We start from the raw sequence: 20,365 nt of genomic DNA on the forward strand, positions 1-20,365 counted from the left end.
GCTGAGTAGAACGGGCCTTGGCCAACAAAGTGCTGGCTTTCTTCTTGTCCTCTGCCGCTATTCGCTCAGTCTCGGCCAAGCGAAGGGTCAGGTCTTGGTTGGCCTTGAAGATAGAATCGAACTTTGCTTGAAGAGCTTGAAGCTCTGTGGAAGCGGAAGCTCTCTTCTGGGCGGCATAGGTCAAGCACATGGCCGACCGCGCAGTCAACTCCAACGCCATGTTGGAGGCCTCTTCCTCGGTCAAAAATGGCGGTCAAAAATAGCTTACAGAACACATTAGAAGGAAGATTTTTGTTGCCCAGAAAACCGATCAGAACGCGGCAAGAGGACTTAGGGGGTAGCTGACAGAGCTGATTTATCAAGTCCAGATCCTCGGGAGCCATCCGGGGCTTGGGCCAGGAAATGACCTTCTGACGATCTCTAGTCCAGTAGAAGGGAAACTTAGCCTCTTTGGTCGGCGAGCAAAAGCTCTGGTATCAAGTTTCTGTGGGCACGACTTTAAAGAAATGCCCTTTAAAGTCTTTGTACGAGCTGTTGTCAAGGGTCAGTAGGTGCTTGTTCCCGACCGTCCGAAGGGAGACCCAAGGTTTGGACGGGTGAGGCTGTACATGAAAGAAATAAAGGAAGGCGGCAGGAGTCGGTTTAAGAGCTAAGCCGGAGCAGATGGCGGAGAACGCTTGCATGAAGGCCCAACCGTTCGGATGAAGCTGCGTGGGAGCCACGTTGAGCGTTCTCAGTAAACCCATCTGGAAGTCAGAGAAGGGGAGAAGAACCTTCAAATCCTCGAACATAGTGGCATAAACATAGAAGAAGTCGGTGGGGTAGTTACCCCGACCATGGCAGACGCGCTCGGTCATCTGACAGATGGCTAGTTTAAAATGCTTAGCGTCGGCAGCCGCCTTGACCAGACAGACGTGGCTGATTAAATTTCGGAAGGGCTGGCGGTGGTAAAAGCAGGAGGAAATTTGGCTAACTTCGTGAGGCACCCAGTCGTAGCCGGGGACAGTTGGCCAAGCTTGGGGCTTCCCATCCCAAGCGCTGGTGGAGTCCACATGGATGACAACTTCGTTAGAAGCGTCACTGTCTACCAAGAGATCGGAGGAATTCCCTGAAGGAGAAGCCCTAGCGCCGGGACCGGGAATGGCACCCAGGGATGAAGATGGACTCGCAACGTCATCGTCGGCGTACCCCCTACCCTCGTCGCCGGAGAAGTCAGAAGACATGGTTACTTGAGAAGTTGAAGACGAGAAGGACAGAAAGGAGATTCAGAGGAATAAGATGCTGGCGACGGCAAGGAGACTGAAGTAAAAAATTAGGGTAAAAGTATGGGTATTTATACAAAGATTAAAACCGACTCAACTGGTATATTCAAAGCGTCAAACACCAAAGGATCTGACGGTCCAAGCGACCTGACGTTTCCGTGATAGAAAGATCTGACGGCTCAGGCGATCTGAAGTTTCGTTTTTCACATTTCCCGCCTAAAAGTTAGAGTCATGACTTTACGGTTCTCGACAGAGCAAGTGTCAGCGGGTTAAAGGCTTGGACAAAGAAAGAGGAAAGCCGAACGAAGACCACCTCGAAACCCTGCGCAAAAAGGTATTTTTGCTAGGGCTTAGGGGACTTGTGTTACTACCAAGGGCGGAGTAACCGACCGGGCGTGTTCAGATGTGTCCGATCGGGTCTCTCATGTCTAATATGTCCGATCGGGTCTCTCAAGTCTAATATGTCCGATCGGGCGGGCTTCTAAAACTGTTTGCTGGAGACGGCGGTTGAATGCTCACGAATGTGTAATTAATGAGGTAACGATCCTTGTCGCATATTTAAGATTAGCATTGAAAGTCATTAAGAGGTAAATTAATGGGTAATATTCTCTGAAATCATATAAATAACAATCGAAGGAGAACGTAAACTCTCTATTTTTTACAATTACATAGACCTGCAAAGACCAATTCTGACTTCAGCGTCGGAGTGTTTCCTGCAGGTCACCCCACTTATACTGAGAGCGAGCATAAGGAAGGTGAAGGGCGAAGGACCGATCGGCTGAGGAGGAGTGTTTCCGGGCGGAGGCAGCAGGAGTTTTCCCCGGTCCCATTCAGCAGAAACAATAATAATAATAATAATAAAAATAAAGAAAGCGAAAGAAATAATATTCGAATAACTACGTGCAATTGTTCCAGTCAACTTTATTAAAAAAAATCCAAAATCTAGAAGTTCTTTAAAGAATTTGGTTAATTTATCACAAACAAAAAAAATTAGTAAATCAAAGTCGAAAGCAAGTTCTGAGGTCGAATTTGAGGTTCTGAATGAAATAATTACTATATATGCCTTATTACACATACTGTGTGAATTCAAATCATGTCCAAAAATTCAAAGATTCTTAACAATGAATTATTGCAATAGGTGCATCCATGCCATATTCACTAGTACAATAAAGGGAAATGACACCGGTTAATTTCGCTTATAGGCACCGGTTCTGCAACTGAGGCATATAGAGGCGAGGTAAAAAGGATAAGTTTAATGCCTCGGTTGTGAACTGAGTTAAAAAGAGATCGGTTTTTGCCTCGGTCCTCTTTTGAACCGAGACCGTATCTTTGAAAATTCTAATAAAAAAAAATCAAAAAACTGCTGAACCTGCTGGGTCCTTTTCCTTAAGCCTTTAATAGTTCAGAAAATCACTCCAGGATTCCTTTTCCTCAAGCCTTTAATAGTTCAGAAAATCACTCCAGGATTCATTACAAAGCATCAAAGTTCAGATACATACATTACAAAGCATATAACAAAAGCCAGTGGGATGAAAGAATCAATGTTCTTCATTACAGAGCATATAACAAATGGAAAAAAAATCAGAAAATAGAATCCGAAAATCATTACAGAGTATCAAAGTTCAGATACATCAGAACATCAGAAAATCATAGTTCAGATACATTACAGAGCTGGAAAAAAAAATCAAAGAAACCACTGGCACCCGACGGCAAGCGGGAAGGCTCCTGACGGCAAGCGGCAAGCGGGTGCTAGGCCAGCGACTCCACCACTGGCACGGGCCGCACCAAGCGGTCCACGAACAGCACCATCTGAGAAACAAAAAGAAAAGGGAGAGAAAGGGGATCACGATCGAGATCTGGATCTGGATCTGGATCTGGATCTGGATCTGGAAGCCGCACTCGAAGCCGTCGCACACGATGAAGTGGTGGTGGCTCCCGATGGCAGCAAGGCAAAAGGTGGCGTGGAGAAGGAAGAAGAAAGCTATCGATGCGTGGTCGCGACCTCCATGGAGTTTGGACGAGAACGAAGGCGTTGTGGTGGCGGCTTGCAGGTTTGCGCGTGGTGGCCGGCGACGTGGTTGAACGGTAGTGGTTGCGGCGACCGTAATGGCTGGTGATGGTGGCGGTCTGATGATGGGGTTTGGTGGAGAGAAGAAATCGTGACGGAGGGAGGGAGGCAAAGATGAGAGCGAGAGATGAGAGCGCGAGTGCGAGAATGCGAGAGTCTGCGAGAGAGGGTTTTTGATTTTAACCTAAGGGTATATGCCTCGGTTATATTTAAAACTGGTGCCTAAACCCTTTAAGTGCATCAGTTACACAGCGAACCGGTGTCTAAACCATTTAAAATTTATATTATATGCCTCGGTTGGCCTTCTACTCAAGATATTAACATCTATAGACATCGGTTCAAATATAACCGAGGCATATAACTGCTCAATATTTACCAAAATGCCACCATACTTTTATACGCCTTGGTTTCAGTAGAACCGAGACATATATAACGCGTTAAAAGAGCTTTTTTTTACTAGTGATTTACTAATAATAGCAATAAATAATCCATAGATTATAAAACAATTCTCACCCATTACACTGATCGAAACTTGGTTTGAACAATACGTACCATTTTATTTATTTTATTAATTAAAAATCATTTTCTTAGTGTTAGCACCTATAAATTTATATTGAAGAGTGACCTAAAGAAAATGAATCCTTTTAACTAGCATAATATATGATGCTTAAAGTAATAGAAAGGGCAGATTAAGTAGATGATAGATAAACAAACAAAAGAATTAAAAGTTTCAAAATGGTGAGGATAAATCTTGTCATATTAGCGTTATTGCGAATCATGAATGCTTCTCCGATTGAATTCCCAAAATATTAAAGAGGAATTCCCTATAACTTACACAAGCAATAATAATGAATTACTGTGGAAATTGTTAGTAACGAATGCCTATTTGCTAATGTTTTAATAGACAAATTAACATGAACTACGATTAAGGGAAGGGTGACCGAGGGAGGAACTAGTGACAGTGCCAAACAATAAGGTATTGGAAAAGATAAATATTACATTTGTTCTTTGCGTAATGGATGTAATATATTCTTTTATATTAATGAAAATACCATCGTGTCGTATTTGACATCAGTTTTAAAAATTCTCTAATATAAAAGAAAGCCCCAATTAAACCCTAAAACTTATTTTATAGTTTTTTCATTTAAAAGTAACAAATGAAATAAAACACTTAATTAAAACGGGCCATGTAAAATCAAATTATCACCCTATACACCATGTTGTTGACTATGTAAACGAGGTTAAGAAGAAAAACTAAATTGTATGAAATTAATGAAAATTAAGATCTGATTGAAACAAAAAATATTATCACCGAATTGAAAAAACTCAATAAAAATAGGAACTAAATATTTAAATCATTATTTTATTATAATTGAATAGTATAACCCCATTTTAAAATAGGTATCTATTGAGGGAAAAAGTACCAAAATGGTCCAATTATTTTCAAATTCACAAAAATAATGTAAATTTTTAAAAAATTTAAAAAAAGTAAGTTGTGCTAATTTAGTATAATTTTAATGTATTATGATATAAATTGTAGTCATATCAGATTGGTACCATTTTAATGTATGGTAATTTTTGTTTTAATTGAAGTCGTGCACTTGAAACGACTTTAATGTATTTTAATATAAAGTGAACTTTTGTTAACTTTGTAAATAATTTTTTTAAAAAAGATAATTAATTGTTTCACATTAATAAGTCAAAATCATATCAAGTTGACAACTTCTTAACTATCAAATCACAATAAGCTAACATGATTTCTTCATTTTTAAAATTGCACCACTTTTCAGTAATTTTAAAGACAAAATTACACCATTTTAGTGCTTTTGTAGAGAGTTATTGTTCATTTATCATCAAGGTAGACCTTTTTCTTCAACAAAACTTAAATTTAACTTATCTTAAAGTCCCACGTTTATAAGTACTCAGAAATGTTCAAATTATGTTGAAAACACGATTAGTTCAATGAAGTTGATAAAATAGAAGTAGAAATATATTTCATCTTATTACATAAAAGTAAATTAATGACCATTGTGCCTTTTATTTAATGAAAAAAGTAAGGAATTACGGGTGATGTGATGAAAGATAAAAGAGTTTATCAAGGGATGAATTATTAATGTTAAATTGGAACCCTATAGGGTGAATTGGATTTAAACCAGTTTTTCATAATTCTTTAAAAAAACTTAAGTTTCTGAAATCTGTTTACAAATGATTTTAACCAACAAAAAAAATGCAGAAACTTAAACAGAAACACACCACTATTTTATACTAGATTGATTCTTAATCTAAGTCTAAATCCAGTCATTTTCCAACAACCTGATTTAGAGAGACTTCACTATATTGTAAAGGTCAAGAAAATAAAGAATTTCTCAATTGTATCCTCACATACTCTAATATACAGAAATACAAACAAGAGAGGCTCAACACACTCTTTCACAGCCCTGCCTCTCTAGCTAAGGCAACTACGAAATTTATACAAGAAATACAAAACTTGGGTGCACCAGTGTGTGTGCAGATCTCATAGATGAAAAACACAACAACCCTCTTGACTATTCTTTCTTGAAACTTTCTAGATCTTGAGATCCTTCAAAATGTTTAGTTGATTGCTCCAAGAATGTCTCAAGACAACTCTTTGATGTGTTCTTTTGTTATTGTTTTACTTTTTTTTTTCAGAAAAATAGAATCTATTTCATTATTGAAACAAGTTAGAACACATATATATATACGATATACAAAAATTGATGCACTTAATCGATTAATCGATTAGGTTAATTCCTTAATCGATTAGGCCCAACTCTCTGTTTTAATCAATTAGGTTATTAAAACAAACACTACAGTTCTAACTGACTTTAATTGATTGTGGACTTTGTTTAATTGATTAGTACAAAAGCATTTCACCATATTTATGCACTCTTGCTTCTCATGCAACTAAGACTCTATCATATATGAATTATGCATCCAAGACTCTATCCTATATGAGTTTAATTTTAATCTAACAGTTTAAGCACTTAAGAAAGAATATTTTCAGAGTTCATCATCAAAAACAATTTTACCATACTTATTCTAGAAAGAAGTTCTAGTCCTTGTTCTTGAAAGAAGTTTGTAGTCCATAGAGTATGTTATATATAAGGCCATTGGCATTGTGATTCTTCACGGTATCAGCTTATCCGTTTGTGAATTTCACAGCTTTCATGACCATAATTTAAAAAAGGATGCCAATTTATATCAAATTTATTCTGGTCTTAAATTTTATTTGTTTGCTATCTCAGGATTACCATGTTTGTGCAAAAGGGGTGAGCTGCATGCAGAGGGAGAGGCTGGCACTTCTCCACTTAAAGGTTGGCTTTGTTGATAGATATGGCATGCTCTCGTTTTGGACCACTGCTAATTGCCAATGGAAAGGTATTGATGGCTTTATATTTTTATCTGGAGGGGTTATTTGGAAAAGATTATGTTTATATATACGTGTGAGACATTTATGAGATATTGAGTTTTATCTCATATTCTACAGTATTTTTAATTTAAAATCTTAAAATTATAGTTTATAGATTTTTTTTGTCGACTTTCACTCATCTTATTTGAATTATTCTCTACAGGTATTGTCTGTAGCAACTTAACTCACCACATACTTGTACTTGATCTTCATGGTGATTGGTTTGCTATGGACGAGTTTTTTCTCAGTGTGGCATCATCAGTAACTCACTCATGGAGTTGCAACACTTAGAGGTTTTAAACCTCAGTTGGAATCAATTTCAAGGTATTCAAGTCCCATATTTCATTGCTTCTCTAAGAAATTTGACATACCTTGATTTGTCAAATTCTGGTTTTGGTGGAAGAATTCCAAGCCAGTTTGGTCTTCTTTCACATTTGAATTACTTAAATCTTGAAGGGAATTCCCTGGAGGGTTCAATCCCTTATCAACATGGAAATCTCTCCAAGTTGCAACATCTAGATCTTAAGGGTAACTCTTTAGAAGCAAATGTACCTTCTCAACTTGGAAAACTGTCAAACTTGCAGAAGCTTTATCTTGGATATGGTGGGATTCTCAAACTTCATGATGGAGGTTTTTGGTTGTCTAATCTCACTTCTTTGACCCATCTTGACTTAAGTTTGATGGCTAATCTTAACAATTCTCATAGTTGGCTACAAATCATTGGAAATTTACAAAAACTCAGAGAATTAAGCTTGTCTGATTGTAGCCTTTCTGATCATTTCATCCATTGATTGAGCCCTTCAAAGTTCAATTCTTATACTTTCCTTTCAGTCTTTGACCTCTCTTGGAACAAGTTTACATCATCCATGATATTCCATTTGGTGTCAAATATCAGTTACAATCTTTTTGAGCTTGACCTCTGTGGTAAGAACCTCTTGGAGGCTCCTGCCTCAAATCATTTTGGTTTGATGATGCATTTTCTTGAGCGGCTAGATCTCTCCTCTAATAGACTTAAGGGTGGGGCGTTAGAATCCTTCATAGATTGGTGCACCTTACAATATTTAAACATATATGGAAACAATACGACTGCAGACCTTTCATCAATCGTTAATAACTTATCTGTGGTGGCTGTGTGAGGAACTCAGTACGAGAGTTTTATCTAAGTTACAATCTTTCAATGTTCTCCAATTTGAAAATATTGGATCTTTCAGTGAACGGGTTGAGTGGAAAGATACCTGATAGTAGCAAATTTCCACCTCAATTGGAGTCTTTATCACTTGAATCAAACTCATTGGAAGGTGGAGTTCCAAAATCATTGGGGAGCACATGTACTTTACGTTCGTTACACCTTTCAAATAACAGTTTCAATGAAGAGCTTCCACTGATAATGCAAAACTTGTCAGGATGTGCTAGATCCTCACTGCAAGAGTTAGAACTGAGAATGAATCAAATCAAGGGTACACTTCCTGATTTCTCAGTATTCTCATCTTTAAAAACTTTATCTCTCGATGAAAACAGGCTAAATGGTAAGATTCCCAAATATATTCGATTTCCTACTCAGCTGGAGACTCTCAAAATGAATTTGAACTCTTTGGGAGGTGTGATCAGTGACTCTCATTTTGCTAACATGTCAAAGTTGCAGTTGTTAGACCTATCACACAACTCATTGGCTTTAGAATTTAGCCAAAACTGGACCCCGTCCTTTCAATTGTGTTATATAGGGTTGAGATCTTGCAAGTTAGGTCCAACTTTTCCTAAATGGTTCCACACCCAAAAGGACATTGAAATTCTTGACATTTCTAACTGTGGAATATCAGATTCTGTTCCAGAATGGTTTTGGAGTAAAGTTGCAATACAAGGAATGACAAAAATGAATATTTCATTCAATAACCTCAAAGGTACAATTCCAAATTTTCCCTTGGAGGTTACTCCTCATTTTGTAGTCCTTGCATCCAATCAGTTTGAAGGCCCTGTTCCACCATTTCTTAGGGGATCAGCATTTCTTGATCTATCTCAAAATAAATTTTCTGACTTTTCTTCTTTTCTTTGTGCAAATGGGACAGTTGAAGCTTTAGGCCAGCTTGACCTTTCAAACAACCAATCTATCTCAAATCATTGGCGTATTTAGATTTGAGTCAACAATTTTTCAGGAACGCTTCCTACTTCAATGGGATCACTTGTTGAACTTCAAGCATTACTACTAAGAAACAATAGCTTAACCAAGGAGATCCCTTTCTCCCTAAGGAATTGCATAAAGTTAGTAATGTTTGACTTGGGAGAAAATAGATTATAAGGAACTATCCCTTCTTGGATTGAGGAAATATATCAAGATTTGCAAATATTAAGCTTCAGAAAGAATAACCTCTCTGGAAGTTTACCAGTTCAACTCTGTTACCTACAAGGCATTCAGCTCTTGGATCTCTCACTCAACAGTCTATCAGGAAGAATTCCCAAATGCTTAAAAAATTTTACTTCAATGACTCAAAAGACTTCATTAACAGATTATACACACCAGGGGTATTCTGTCAGCATTAGATCGATTAGAAAGTACATGAACTACTATGATTTGTATTCATTATTGTTTCACTTTTTTTTTCAGAAAAATAGAATCTACTTCATTATATACGATATACAAAAATTGATGCACTTAATCGATTAATCGATTAGGTTAATTCCTTGATCGATTAGGTCCAGTTTTAATCAATAAGGTTATTAAAACAAACACTACAGTCCTGACTCACTTTAATTGATTGTGGACTTTGTTTAATTGATTAGTACAAAAGCATTTCACCATATTTATGCACTCTTGCTATCTCATGCAACTAAGACTCTATCATATATGAATTATGCATCCAAGACTATATCCTGTATGAGTTTAATTTTAATCTAACAGTTTAAGCACTTAAGAAAGAACATTTTCAGAGTTCATCATCAAAAACAATTTTACCATACTTATTCTAGAAAGAAGTTCTAGTCCTTGTTCTTGAAAGAAGTTTGTAGTCCATAGAGTATGTTATATATAAGGCCATTGGCATTGTGATTCTTCACGGTATCAGCTTATCCATTTGTTAATTTCACAGTTTTCATGACCATAATTTAAAAAATGATGCCAATTTATATCAAATTTATTCTGGTCTTAATTTTTGTTTGTTTGCTATCTCAGGATTACCGTGTTTGTGCAAAAGGGGTGAGCTGCATGCAGAGGGAGAGGCTGGAACTTCTCCACTTAAAGTAACTCACTCATGGAGTTGCAACACTTAGAGGTTTTAAACCTGAGTTGGAATCAATTTCAAGGTATTCAAGTCCCATATTTCATTGCTTCTCTAAGAAATTTGGCATACCTTGATTTGTCAAATTCTGGTGGAAGAATTTCAAGCCAGTTTGGTCTTCTTTCACATTTGAATAACTTAAATCTTGAAGGGAATTCCCTGGAGGGTTCAATCCCTTATCAACTTGGAAATCTCTCCAAGTTGCAACATCTAGATCTTAAGGGTAACTCTTTAGAAGCAAATGTACCTTCTCAACTTGGAAAACTGTCAAACTTGCAGAAGCTTTATCTTGGATATGGTGGGACTCTCAAACTATGGAGGTTTTTGGTTGTCTAATCTCACTTCTTTGACCCTTGACTTAAGTTTGATGGCTAATCTTAACAATTCTCATAGTTGGCTACAAATCATTGGAAATTTACAAAAACTCAGAGAATTAAGCTTGTCTGATTGTAGCCTTTCTGATCATTTCATCCATTGATTGAGCCCTTCAAAGTTCAATTCTTATACTTTCCTTTCAGTCTTTGACCTCTCTTGGAACAAGTTTACATCATCCATGATATTCCATTTGGTGTCAAATATCAGTTACAATCTTTTTGAGCTTGACCTCTGTGGTAAGAACCTCTTGGAGGCTCCTGCCTCAAATCATTTTGGTTTGATGATGCATTTTCTTGAGCGGCTAGATCTCTCCTCTAATAGACTTAAGGGTGGGGCGTTAGAATCCTTCATAGATTGGTGCACCTTACAATATTTAAACATATATGGAAACAATACGACTGCAGACCTTTCATCAATCGTTAATAACTTATCTGTGGTGGCTGTGTGAGGAACTCAGTACGAGAGTTTTATCTAAGTTACAATCTTTCAATGTTCTCCAATTTGAAAATATTGGATCTTTCAGTGAACGGGTTGAGTGGAAAGATACCTGATAGTAGCAAATTTCCACCTCAATTGGAGTCTTTATCACTTGAATCAAACTCATTGGAAGGTGGAGTTCCAAAATCATTGGGGAGCACATGTACTTTACGTTCGTTACACCTTTCAAATAACAGTTTCAATGAAGAGCTTCCACTGATAATGCAAAACTTGTCAGGATGTGCTAGATCCTCACTGCAAGAGTTAGAACTGAGAATGAATCAAATCAAGGGTACACTTCCTGATTTCTCAGTATTCTCATCTTTAAAAACTTTATCTCTCGATGAAAACAGGCTAAATGGTAAGATTCCCAAATATATTCGATTTCCTACTCAGCTGGAGACTCTCAAAATGAATTTGAACTCTTTGGGAGGTGTGATCAGTGACTCTCATTTTGCTAACATGTCAAAGTTGCAGTTGTAAGATAACAGAGAAAAAAGGAGAAAGAGAACCAGAGAACAAAGAAGAAAAGAATTGTATTGAAGAAGAATTGAATTAAAAAAAACAACAAGGTAAAGGTATATATACAGGAAGTAAAAAGGCTTCCTAGACCGAACGTCCTAAAAGGGAACGGTCGATACAAAGAAGGCAAACGGAAACAACAAAGGAAAAGGAACGATCGACAGAGCAAAGGACGAGCGTTCAGGACGTTCCTGTCGAGCAGCGAGAGCGACAGTCACGATGTCGAGCGACCCTGTCGAGCAGAACGAACGACAGGCACGATGTCACGAGGACGAGCGTTCCTGTCGACCAGTGAGAGCGACAGTCACGATGTCGAGCGACCCTGTCGAGCGGAACGAACGACAGCGACAGTCACGATGTCGAGCGACCCTGTCGAGCAGAACGAACGACAGGCACGATGACGATCGTACCTGTCGAGCGATAAGACGAGCGACAATAACCAGATAAGGACGAACGGCGAGCGGCAACAATCAGATGATGACGAACGACCATAATAACTCTATCATCCCCCCTCAAGATGAACATGAATGTTATGCATGTTTAGCTTGGAAGTAACCATATTGAAAGGAGAAGGATAAAGAGATTTAGTGAAAACATCTGCAACTTGACTGGTAGAGGAAACATGCAGAAGTTTGATGAGACCATCTTGAAGCTTTTGTCGAGTGACATGACAGTCTATATCAATATGCTTTGTTCGTTCATGAAAGGTGGGATTCTTGGCAATGTGAATGGCAGAGTTGTTGTCACAGTAAACAGAATAAGGTGTCGGGCACGATATATGCAAATCTTGTAAAAGATATTGCAGCCATTGTAATTCACAGGTTAATGAAGCCAAAGACCTGTATTCAGCTTCAGAAGAAGATTTGGAAACGGTTGTTTGTTTCTTTGATTTCCAGGAGATAAGAGCAGTGCCAAGAAAAACGCAAAAACCAGAGATAGATCTTCTAGTGGTAGCACAGGTAGCCCAATCAGAGTCAGAATATGCGTGAATGCGGAAGGAATTATTAGCAGCATATAAAAGACCAGAACCGGGAGCATTCTTTAAATATCTAATAATTCTCATGGCTTGTTGCATGTGAGGTTGGCGAGGAGTGGAGATAAACTGACTGAGTTGTTGAACAGCAAAGGTAATGTCGGGCCGTGTATGAGTGAGATAAAGAAGACGACCAATGAGACGGCGATAAGAAAAAGGATCAGTAAGAAGAGTGCCTTCATCAGCATGAAGTTTGATGGAAGGATCAGCAGGAGTAGAAGCAGGTTTACAACCTAACATACCAGCTTCAGAGATTAATTCAAGACAATATTTTCTTTGATTAATACATATCCCAGCTTGAGATCTAGCAATTTCAAAACCCAGAAAAAATTTGAGATCTCCAAGATTTTTGATGTGAAACTTGTTGTTTAGATGATCTTTGACATTGGTGATTTCAAATAGGTTATTTCCAGAAAGAAGTATATCATCAACGTATACCAGAAGAACAGTGATAGCAGTAGGAGAATGTTTGATAAAAAGAGAGTGGTCAGCAGTGCTTTGTTTAAAACCAAGAGAAACCAACTCATATGTGAGTTTATGATTCCAGTTCCTGCTTGCTTGTTTTAAACCATAAAGAGACTTGTTAAGTTTGCAGACAAGATTGGGAGCAGAAGAACGAAGACCAGGAGGAGGCCTCATGTATATCTCTTCAGATAAATCACCATGAAGAAAAGCGTTGTCGACATCCAATTGATGGAGAAACCATTTATTGATGGCAGCAAGAGCAAGAACGAGCCGAACAGTAGTGATTTTAACAACAGGTGAAAAAGTTTCATAGTAATCCAATCCTTCAGTTTGAGTGAAGCCTCTTGCCACTAAACGAGCTTTATATCTATCAATAGAGCCATCCGGTTTGTGTTTAATACGATATACCCAACGACAACTGATAGGTTTCTTTCCAATAGGAAGATTAACCAAAGTCCATGTCTGATTTCTTTCAAGGGCAGCAAGTTCAGAATTCATAGCCTGTTGCCAACATTCAAACTTGCTAGCTTCTTTAAAAGAAGAAGGTTCAACTTGAGCAGAAATATTATGACAAAAAGAAGTGTGGTTAGAGGAACATTTATTATAAGAAAGAAACAAATGCATGGGATATGGGGTAGTATGAATAGGTTGAATAGCAGAAGTGATACCACAGTAATAGTCATCTAGATATGTAGGTCGAGTTTTATTTCTAAGAGAGATTCGTTGTTCAACAGTAGGAGTAATGATATTATCAGTGGGGTGAGGAATGTTACAAGGAGAATGATTTGGAGCAGTGGAAAAAGGTAGAACAGTAGGAAAATCAAAGAGAATAACATCAGAATTATCATCATTTGTAGGAGAAGAAGGGGAAGTATAACAATTTTTATAGGGAAAAATATGTTCATGAAAAATCACATTTCGAGAAACGATAATTGAGTGTGAATACAGATCATACAGTACAAACCCTTTGGTTCCAGATTTATACCCAAGAAAAATACATTTATTGCTCTTGGAATCAAGTTTTGTACGTCCTGCAGTGGCAGAGCTGGAGTAAGATAAACAGCCAAAAACTTTTAGATTTGAAAAATCAGGTTTGATGGAATAAACTAATTCATAAGGAGATTGATTATGAAGAAAAGGTGTTGGAAGTCTATTAATGATGTGAATGGCAAGTTTGACAGCATAGGACCAGAAAATATTAGGAACTTTAGATTGAAAAAGTAAAGAACGACAAACATTAAGAATATGTTGATGCTTCCTTTCAACAATGCCATTTTGTTGAGGAGTAGCAACACAAGAGGTTTCATGAAAAATACCTTTAGTAGAGTAAAAGTCATTAAGAAAAAATTCTTTGCCATTGTCAGACCTTAGAATTTTAAGTTTACATGAAAACTGATTTTCAGTTAAGAGAATAAAGTTTGGAAGTAAGTTTTTAACATCAGATTTTTGTTTTAAAAGAAGGATCCATGTAAAACGGCTATAATCATCAACTATAGTTAAAAAATATTTGTATCCATCAATAGAAGAAATAGAGAGGGGACCCCAAATATCAACATGAATTAGGTGAAAGAAACAAGAAGATTTAGTTTTGCTAACAGAAAATTGAAGACGTTTTTGTTTAGCAAAAGCACAGGCATCACAAGCATCAAAAGATTGAAAGGAAATATCAGTATATTGAGATGCTAAAATTTGAAGAACTTTATTTGAAGGATGTCCAAGTTTCATATGCCACAAATTACAGGAATTATTAGAACTGTTATGAAAGGCAGAATGAGAAATATTCAATTCAGAAGTAGTTGTGACATTATTACTAAGAAGATAAAAAAGGCCCTTGTATTTCTTAGCTACTCCAATCGTCTGGTAAGTATCCATCTGCACAATGAGACAGCTATCTTGATGAAAAACAATGAAGAAATTATTTGAATGTAATAATTTTGAAATAGAAATAAGATGAACAGAGAAGTTAGGAACAAAAAGAGTATTATGTAAAATCAAATTGCCTAAATTTACAGTGCCAGAAAATTCAGCAGTAACAAAACTATGATTTGGTAAACGTATAGAAATAGGAGTAATGGGATGCAAGGAATGAAAAGGAAATTTAGAAGAACATATATGATCAGTAGCGCCACTATCTATAATCCAAGAAGAAATATTAAATGAAGAAAAAGAACCTGATGACTGTGGAGTGCATTGATTAACACTGGCCTCCTTAGTAGTAGGAGATTGAGATTGTTTCAACAAACTAAGAATGGCGTTATACTGATCTTGAGAAAAAGTGTATTGAGGTTGAGTTTTATCAGCAGAAGAATCATCATTAGAATTATCAGTAGAGGTGTGTGAATCACCATTAGTCATGTTGGCAGAAGAATTGGAGATAGCTAAATGAGGTTTGATGACGGGTTTATAACCTTGAGGAAGACCATATTTGAACCAGCAATTATCAGAAGTATGATTAGTTCTTTTGCAATGATCACAGTACTTAGAACGACCACCAAATTTAATATTACGTCCTCGTCCACGACCAGAAAAAGTACCAGAACGATCAGTTTTATAAGGTTTGTGTTGAGGATCGTAAGAATTGAAATTGGCCATAGAATCTTGTGGAGTTTGTGAGGACGAATTATGAAATTCACGTTCTTGTTGAAGAATCAAAGAAAAGGTTTTGGTAAGATTTGGCATGGGTTCCATTAGCATGATTTGAGAACGTACAGAAGAGAATTCATCATTTAACCCACGGAGAAACTTGATTACAGAATCATCATTACGATCTTGTTGAATCTTGATTAACAATCCACAATTGCAGGGAGAATGGCAGGTACATACAAGAATGGTTTGATATAGAGAAAGCTCTTTCCAAATTATTTGAAGACGAGTATAATATTGAGATACAGTGGAATCACCTTGTTTGCAAGAATGAATGGCTTCTTGAAGATCAGCAATACGAAACTTGTCACCATGAGAAAAACGTTGAAGAAGATCAATCCAGATTTCATAGGCAGATTCCATCCACATAACAGATTGTTTAATAGGGAGCGTCATGGATCGTGTCAGCCATGAAATCACCATCTTGTTACAACGCTTCCAGGCTTCGTGAAGAATATCATCATCAGCAGGGCAAGGAAAAGTGCCAAGAACGAATTTTTCTTTATTCTTGGTTTCCAGAGCAACGAGCATATCATGGCGCCATTGTTGATAGTTGTTATCAGAAAGAAGAGGAGTAACAAGAATAAGAGCGGGATTCTCACCGGGATGCAGAAACAGAGGGTTGGCAGGGTTGGAAAGATGATCAGTGATAGAATTGGAGAAAGCCATGAGAAAAGTATTTGTCTACTGATACCATGTAAGATAACAGAGAAAAAAGGAGAAAGAGAACCAGAGAACAAAGAAGAAAAGAATTGTATTGAAGAAGAATTGAATTAAAAAAAACAACAAGGTAAAGGTATATATACAGGAAGTAAAAAGGCTTCCTAGACCGAACGTCCTAAAAGGGAACGGTCGATACAAAGAAGGCAAACGGAAACAACAAAGGAAAAGGAACGATCGACAGAGCAAAGGACGAGCGTTCAGGACGTTCCTGTCGAGCAGCGAGAGCGACAGTCACGATGTCGAGCGACCCTGTCGAGCAGAACGAACGACAGGCACGATGTCACGAGGACGAGCGTTCCTGTCGACCAGTGAGAGCGACAGTCACGATGTCGAGCGACCCTGTCGAGCGGAACGAACGACAGCGACAGTCACGATGTCGAGCGACCCTGTCGAGCAGAACGAACGACAGGCACGATGACGATCGTACCTGTCGAGCGATAAGACGAGCGACAATAACCAGATAAGGACGAACGGCGAGCGGCAACAATCAGATGATGACGAACGACCATAATAACTCTATCAGCAGTTGTTAGATCTATCAGACAACTCATTGGCTTTAGAATTTAGCCAAAACTGGACCCCGTCCTTTCAATTGGGTTATATAGGGTTGAGATCTTGCAAGTTAGGTCCAACTTTTCCTAAATGGTTCCACACACAAAACGACATTGAAATTCTTGACATTTCTAACTGTGGAATATCAGATTGTGTTCCAGAATGGTTTTGGAGTAAAGTTGCAATACAAGGAATGACAAAAATGAATATTTCATTCAATAACCTCAAAGGTACAATTCCAAATTTTCCCTTGGAGGTTACTCCTCATTTTGTAGTCCTTTCATCCAATCAGTTTGAAGGCCCTGTTCCACCATTTCTTAGGGGATCAGCATTTCTTGATCTATCTCAAAATAAATTTTCTGACTTTTCTTCTTTTCTTTGTGCAAATGGGACAGATGAAGCTTTAGGCCAGCTTGACCTTTCAAACAACCAATCTATCTCAAATCATTGGCGTATTTAGATTTGAGTCACAACAATTTTTCAGGAACGCTTCCTACTTCAATGGGATCACTTGTTGAACTTCAAGCATTACTACTGAGAAACAATAGCTTAACCAAGGAGATCCCTTTCTCCCTAAGGAATTGCATAAAGTTAGTAATGTTTGACTTGGGAGAAAATAGATTATCAGGAAGTATCCCTTCTTGGATTGGGGAAATATATCAAGATTTGCAAATATTAAGCTTCAGAAAGAATAACCTCTCTGGAAGTTTACCAGTTCAACTCTGTTACCTACAAGGCATTCAGCTCTTGGATCTCTCACTCAACAGTCTATCAGGAAGAATTCCCAAATGCTTAAAAAATTTTACTTCAATGACTCAAAAGACTTCATTAACAGATTATACACACCAGGGGTATTCTGTCAGCATTAGATCGATTGGAAAGTACATGAACTACTATGATTTGTATTCATTGTTGACATGGAAAGGTGCGGATCATATATTCTTAAACAATGAGCTATTGCTGTTGAAAAACATTGCTCTTTCAAGCAACCAATTATCAGAAGAAATTTCAATTGAGATAGAGGATTTGTTTGAGCTCATATCATTAAATTTATCTAAGAAACAATTTGACAGCAGAAATTCCCTCTAATATTGGAAGGCTAACCTCACTTGAATTTCTTGATTTGTCAAGAAACCAGATATTCGGTTCAATTCCTACTAGCCTTACCCAAAATGATCGCCTTACCATGTTGGATTTATCTAATAATAATTTATCAGGGCAAATTCCAATTGGCACTCAACTACAAAGTTTTGAGGCTTCAAGTTATGAATATAATTCCAATCTTTGTGGGAAGCCACTTGACAAATTGTGTGGCGCAGAGGAACCACCACATGAAGCAAATGTTGATGAATCAAACGAAGATGAAAATTTTGTTGTTAATCGTGCATTTTATGTGAGTATGATACTTGGATTCATTACAGGCTTATGTGTAACTTTTGGCTTCATTTTGGTCAATATAGTCCATGACGACAACTATATTTTAGGTTCTTGAACAACTTAACCGACAATATGTATCGCATGATCACAGTAAAAGTTCCCAGTTACAAGAGGTAGCTTAAAGGCTTGATGTTATATATTATCTTAGTCATTCCATATTTACGTTTTTTCCTTTCAATAGCAGTTATAATATATAGACTTTATAAATAATGTATAGTTCCTCTATATATTTTGTATGATTTGTCCTTTTTCTTAATCTTGAGTTTAGAGTTGTCAAAAGTAGATAAGAGTTTGACCAAATCTAATTTACCAAATTTAAATAAAAACACATGTCCTTTTTAGATTTCATTCTCACACCATGATGTTTTTTCTCTATGCAATTAATGTGAACCTAATGTTGGCTTAATGACAAATGGTGATTCAAGTGCTGGATCATTGGTAAACAGTCATATATGCACATAGTTGGATCGATGTATGTAATTATTATTTTATAAAGTTAAGTATGTGATTTAATCTCAGCAGCAATTGGAACTTGATTCACAGAAGTATAATTTATTTTAAAGAACCGTCTATTAGCCACACGAACATAGCTTTAAGTTCGAATGATGAAAGAAGATGTAGTGGAAAGAATTGACATGGTCTGACTATGTTAAAGCATTAGAAATAGAAGTGACAGTCTAATTCTGCTAAAGCATCATAAGAAGAAGTGGTGGTTTCTTGTTTGATATTTTATTTTCTTTTACATTTTGGATTATGGCGTTAATGGCTTGCTTTTTTTTTCTTATTTCATTTCAATTTACGCTTGAATTAAATATCCTTCAATCAGGAACTCATGTTAAATGCAAAATTGAGTCTCTAGTTTCGTATTTCACCTTTATATAAAAGGAAGAACTGAAATAGAAGCCAAAACATGCCCATTAAGAAAAGAAGGTCTACGTAGTACTCACTTCATTGACAAACCTTATCATTAAATTTGTCAGGAGTTAGAAATTTGGCCTGTAGAAATGTTGCATGAAGATTTTAATTTCTACTTGCAAGGTTAGGTTGTTAAGGTTCATCAGTAAAGGAAACAAAGATTTACTTCCATACCGTAAGAAATCCTGATTTGTTCCTGAAAAAGAGATATGGCTTCCCAAAAGTCACACATTAGAATTCTCTTTTGAAATGCATTTTTGTGGTGCTTAGCTTCCTTGTCACTTTGGTTCTGAGATGATATCTCTGAAACCTGTTTGTCCATGTTTAAAATGACGTGATAAGTTGTTGATGATGTAGATGCGGTAGGGAGCATAACTTGGTGTTTCTCCATTCAAAACTAGGCTAGCTAATACTAGTACAATAGTTCCCATAATAAGCACCGTAGTACATGATGAAGTTATTGATTATGTATAGATAGATGCAATTACAATTTTTATACATGTCGAGTAATATACTACTTTTTATCATTAACTTTGTTTTTTTATTAATAGCTTTTTTAATATTACTAATATATTCTTATATTTTTCTTTTATAAAATACTTATATCAAAATTTTATTAAGCCAAATCATACGGAGTTCTTTTTATCAACCAAAATAACAACACATGAACTACGTACCAATGAAAGAGAGAATACAAAAAATAGTTATTATTTTTCTTGATAATGGAGTGATTGATAAGTTTCTTCTTGCTTTATCTTTCTTTTCAACTTTATCAACAATGTATTATTTTCAAAGTTAGATGAAAGAAATGTAATTTTATTGATTCATTTCAAATTTTAGCCAACATTAAGTCTTGTTCGAAATCAATCTTAAAATGGAGTTAATTCATTATCTTGATCCATTGAGGAAAGATATTAGTACGAGACAAGATTTTGAAGAAACTTTTTAACATGTAAAAATATACGATAATTCACATATATATATGTATACTTTTAGTTATATTTTTTTACTTACATATGTTTTGTTTTTATTTATTAACTAGGGATATGTAAACCTACCAAGTTCAAAGAGATATATGGTTTCAAAGTCTAAGTTAAAAAATATCAAGTCAACACCAATTAAGATAGATTACAATTGTTTATTTATAACTACACTATTATAATATGTTTATATATGTTTGCTCCCTCAACCTGT

The 20,365-nt window shown here is 36.6% G+C and overlaps 1 pseudogene; it reads left to right on the forward strand.

Annotated features, from left to right (window-relative positions):
* The first annotated feature begins 1,325 nt into the window (after positions 1-1,325).
* LOC148199523 (uncharacterized) lies at positions 1,326-18,465 on the forward strand (annotated as a pseudogene).
* The last annotated feature ends 1,900 nt before the right edge of the window (positions 18,466-20,365 follow it).

The sequence above is a fragment of the Vigna umbellata genome, chromosome 4 (genome assembly GCF_029865625.1).
Source record: "Vigna umbellata cultivar VRB3 chromosome 4, Vumbellata_1.0, whole genome shotgun sequence".
NCBI classification, from domain to species: Eukaryota; Viridiplantae; Streptophyta; class Magnoliopsida; order Fabales; family Fabaceae; genus Vigna; species Vigna umbellata.